The sequence below is a fragment of the Zingiber officinale genome, chromosome 6A (assembly GCF_018446385.1).
Source record: "Zingiber officinale cultivar Zhangliang chromosome 6A, Zo_v1.1, whole genome shotgun sequence".
NCBI lineage: Eukaryota > Viridiplantae > Streptophyta > Magnoliopsida > Zingiberales > Zingiberaceae > Zingiber > Zingiber officinale.
Window position 1 is genome coordinate 125,149,614 of NC_055997.1, and position 5,345 is coordinate 125,154,958.

At 38.3% G+C, this 5,345-nt stretch overlaps 1 long non-coding RNA gene across 1 annotated transcript; it reads left to right on the forward strand.

The window, feature by feature from the left end:
- Window positions 1-781: 781 nt before the first annotated feature.
- Window positions 782-1,603, forward strand: LOC121994384. The gene is made up of 3 exons (XR_006115701.1): window positions 782-1,206; window positions 1,311-1,456; window positions 1,542-1,603. It is a non-coding gene; the product is annotated as an uncharacterized LOC121994384 (long non-coding RNA).
- The last annotated feature ends 3,742 nt before the right edge of the window (window positions 1,604-5,345 follow it).

A 5,345-nucleotide genomic window follows, 5' to 3' on the forward strand; every position in this document is an offset into this window, starting at 1 on the left:
ACTAACACTTGTATAAAAAGAATTAACAAACTAATTAGAAAGAAAGAAGAGACACGGAAGAATTTAGTTGGTTTGCAATCAGAAGATTGTTAATCCAAGACATTGAAAAAGTCGACTAAAGTCTCTTTCAGGCGAAGAAGCCTCTTACAGCGTTGACAACTCACATGGTAGTAGAATAGATAAAGCAAATGATTACAAGTGATGCTTTCTAGCTATTGAGATCAGGGTTGTATTTATAGCCCTGATTGGGACACCTGAAAGGGTTTCAGGCACCTGGACGTGGATAGAATTTTATCCCCATCGCAACGGATCGCTCCACTTCATGTTTCGATAATATTTCTGGTCTGGGCACCGGAAGGGTTCCGGGCGCCCAGACCGGGTCGACAGAGCCCCAGCTAGGCGAGGCGCTCAGGGGGAGCCCCTGTGATTCGAGCGCCCAGACCAGGTCCTGGCGCCCGAACCGCGAGTCAACATTTTGTTGACTTTTTTATCCGAGCTCTTGCTCTAGTTCTGCTCGCTTGGGTCTGGGTCTTCTTTTTCGGCTTCGCTAACTTGGGTGATTCCGGCCATTCGGAATAGGGCTCACCCGAACTCATTTTCCGACCTTCTCGAGCAACCTTCTTGTGAGATCTCGGAAAATTGAATAAATAGGGTTATTTCAGAAATAGCCTTATAGAATTTTTCCAGAATTTTTAGAAATTTTCTGGGAATTTTTCGGAGTTCGTACGACGGATTTTGAGGGGATCAAATTCTGGACACGGATAAAGCTTGTTTGGGATACCCATTTAACTAAGGAAATGTTTTATTTATAAATTCAAATTCGTTTCCTTTTCTCCCCCAAATCGCCGATCCACTCCTCTTCCCCGACCCTTCCTCTGTTCTCTCTCGCGGACGAACCGAACCCAGTGGACTTCCGGCAATCGTCGACGTCGACTGAGGCCTCGTCGCCGGAGCTTGCCAGAGATCGAAGAAGGGGGCCGGATCATCTTGATCTCCTCTTCTCCACCCTTCCCCAACGCCGACACCAAGGGAGATGATCGCCGGAATGAAGAGGCAATTAGGGCTCCGAGGCTAGCTCCGATTTCTTCTTCTCTGGATGTTCACTGATCTGTGCCCTAGCACGGTCTGCGTTTCCCCGATCGATGCCATTGGATCAAGCCAGATCCACCGATCGCCGGTGTAGAGAGGGAGTTAGGGCTTCAATGGGTAAGCAATCCGAACCTTATTCCTTCTATTTCTTTGATTTGTGCCCTAGCTTCGAGTTTCATCCTCGATTCTTGCTTTTCCTCTTTGATCGTCGGCGATCCTAGGTCAGGTCATGGATCGTTTGAGTGGATCTTGGATTCCTCTGCCGGAGCTAGGTCTTGGCAGACGCTGGCTAGTTGAGGGTCAGTAGATTCAATACATTGCATTATGGATTGGATTAGGTGACACTTTCTGGAGGCAACCGATCGAGGTAATGCAGTGTTGATTCTTATTCTCTTTTCTTTGTTGTGATCTTGATGTCAAATTCAATTGTTTGCTGTAAATCCCTTGATCAGTACTTGGACTTTCTCTTCTTCACTGTGATTGAGGTCTCGGTTGAAGTGGAGAAGAATCCCAATAGGTTCTGATCAGTGAGGTGTGCTCAAGATTTCAGCAAGGTTGAGTGCTGTGAACTTTCTTGGGTTCCAACAGCAACTACCCTAACTGACAGCAACATCTTGGGTGGTGATCTACTAGTGATCACCTTGGATTTGGGTAAGTTTTTGGAGGTCAATTGTTACCTTGTTTTAATGATACGAATTAGGGTTATATTTAGTTGGTTATGTGTAGATTTAGGTATGATTTGGATTACATGATTACTAGAGGTTGTAAGTAGTGGTTGATTGTGATTAGATTTGGTTGCTTAGATTAAACTAATGGAATGATTAGGGTTAAGACAATTAACCCTAGTCAACTATTGGATTTAATCTAAGTTTAGATTTCTAATCTAAATGGTGAATTAGGGTTTTGCCCTAATTTAGTTTTGGAGATTTTATTTAGCTATTCATTTGGATTTAGCTAAGTAAAATATATATATATATTGTTTGACACAGGACTCTGATTCGAGATAGGCGTCTCGACTTCGGATTTGGATTGTACCTTCTATTTGAGGCAGGTACCCTTTGACTTATCTTTTGATACTGTCTTATGATATGTATAGTTTATATATAGTTACTAGTGATAGGTGGTAGATTTATTTCTTCCCTGGTCTTAGCTAGTTGATACCTATCACATGCTTCATCTGTTAGTTGCTTTACTTCAGGATTGGATATTTACCTCTTGCCATGTATATATATGTTCATAGAGATGCATATCTATAGTGCTCTACTCTACTGGATTAGTTGCTTTACATGTGTGATACATGCTCTTGGATTCATGATACTTACATCATTGTTATATGTGATGTCTTTGGGTTTATGCTGTTTATATCATGGTTATATATATGCGTTTACCTTTTGGGAACACACATATATGGAGGAGGCTATTTTCAGGTATGACATACTGTAGCATCATGCACCATCCTGCATGATTGCATGCTGGGCGATTGACGACTCCATTATTGTTGAGCTCGTCGGCCGGCTACACGGGCCTGCACACAACGTGACCACTGCATGGGTAGTGGCACAGCACCCAGGGTGTGTATGGCAGTTGCTCTGTAGCGCTCCGCTGGTCCGCTCATGGGTAGTGTGACTGCAGCGTGGTAGCGGACAGGGATCCCTCCCCGTCATTGCGTACCGGGAGTTGAGAGCGTTACGCTCCCTCACTATGTTTGAGGTAGGAGGATAGGTGTACTCCGACAGCATCCCGTCCACTCGGTCACTCATCAGGGGTAGTGACGACAGAGTGCACGGTGTCACAGCCCTACCTACTCGGTCTCGCCATCGCGTGTGAGACGGCTGACTAGCGTCAGGGGTGACCATGTCATATTGCATCATATGCACAGATTGCATTTATTGTGATTGTTGCATATTGGATGATGCACTTGGGTGACTGCATATGATTGACATGCATACAGGATACATGCGTATTTGTTCTGACTATCTTTATCTGTGTATGTCCACAGTCATTCGCCCAAGCCTCGCAGGTGAGTACAGTTTATTTCAGTTATGCATTTCTTATTATTCTTGCTGTAAACTGTATTACATGCTTCTGGTTACTCATTACAGTTTATTCAGCTATGCATACCTGTTATATTGTTAGGAGACTGTACTGTAGGTCCTATGGTTTAGGAGACTGTACCTTAGGATATTACTGGTAGTTATATGTTGCTGTACATATCTATTGGATTACCTGCTGAGTTCTTTGAACTCACCCCGTTGTTATTATTTTTCAGGTTGAGGCCGTCAGGAGAGATTCCAGTCGCTAGCCCCGTTATCGCGAGGATTTTCTTTGTTGGATTATATTTTGCTTTTGCATCTTATATACTTGTATTGTGGGTTTGTATTGTGGACTTTACATTGAACATTCGGGTTTACTACTATTGTTTTCCGCTGCAGATATTTTCATTACTTCGTGGATTTGGTTTTTCTTCGATGTAGTGGAGTAGGATGTGTACATATATTTTCGAGATTTTATATCGTCTTTCCTTATTAAACTGCGTGGATTGATTATATGTTGAATTATGTGGAATGTTGATATAAACTGCGTGGCTTGTTCTTTTGTATTGTATTATTCCGGCCGTGTGTGGCCGAGGTATGGAGATATGTGTATACTGAGCTTTATATTGTCCGCCGTACAGGGGAGATGCTGCCGAAATTTCTTCGGACAGGGACTACCTGGGGCGTGACACTTCTGCTTCGACTTCTCATCCCTCGGAAACGTCGTGCGCTTCCTTCTTGTCCGTCAGCGTACTCTTCCACAGCACCTCATCCCTCGGACGCATCGAGCTCGTCGACTCTCTTCCATGTCATCCTTCTCACTAGCTGCGTCTTTCACTCGACTTCCTGTGCTCCTAAGTTCCTGCACACTTAGACACAAGGATATCAAGACATAACAAGACTTAAATTGACTTGGTTGATCACATCAAAACTATCACGGGGTACTTACAATCTCTCCCTTTTTGATGTGAGCAAACTCAAGTTAAGTTAAGGTAAACCAAAAACAAATAATAGAAAACTAGCAAATACATATTTTACATTTAAGAAAAAAAATATGCAAAAGTTAAGGTGTACCCTCCCCCTATACTTCACATTAAAAATAAGGGTTAGCTTAAATTAACTTGGAAACAAATTTAAAATTTTTATAACAGTTTGAATAGTCATATATAAAGCAGATATAAAATTTTAAATATATATATATTATTTTAAGTAGAAATAACTACTTTTCTACATAAAGATATATTTCCTAAAAAAATACTTAAAAATAGTTATTAACCTCGAAAAATCTTGAAATATTTTTTGAGAATGTATAATAGTAAGTAACTATATAGAAAAAATAAAATTTCAAAAATTGAATTTTTGAGAGTTTTTACTATTAAAATTTGTATTTGGATAAATAATTTATAAAAAATTCACCAACAATAAAAAAAATTTAGAAAAATTTTCTTAGATAGAGAAAAGAATAAAGTTTCATAAAAAAAATAAATTTTGTTAAAAATAGCACTACAAGATATTTTAAAATTAAAGAATACAAATTTTGTTAAAAAATTCATAAAAAATTAATACAAGATAAAAAAATTTTGAAATTTTTTCAATAGGTGAGTAATGAAATTTTATTTCTAAAAGAAATTTAATTTTAATTAATTTATAATAGAAATTATATAGAACAATTTATTTGATAATTCTAAAAAAAATATTAAATTAAATTAAAAATAAAACTTGTATAATAATTTTTCAATTTAAGCATGATTGGAACCTAATATAGGTTCCTTTCAACTGGGTTAATCAAAAATTTTCTAGGAATATATTTCTTTGATATTCTTCTAATTTGACACTTATGATATCTAAAATGTCAATTTAGTTCATTATATTATCTCACTTGTTGAACATGTGAGTATGCATAATTTTTAATTTCTTCTTCCATTTTTTCATTTTTTATTTTTATCTTATCGAAATCCTCTAGTTGACAAGATGTTGCTAAGATTAATTTTAACTCTTCATTTTCTTTTAATAATTTTTTATTTTCTATTTCTGATTTGCAAGAACTCTTCGACAATATTTTTATACATTTAGGGGGTGTTTGGTTTAGGGGAATAGGAGTGGGGAATGGAAATGAGAATTATTGATTGTCATTATTAATGTTTGGATTATAGGAATAGACATACAAATAAGGGAATGAATTCTTGAAATTAGGTAATAACTCATTCTCATGTACCTTCCCTT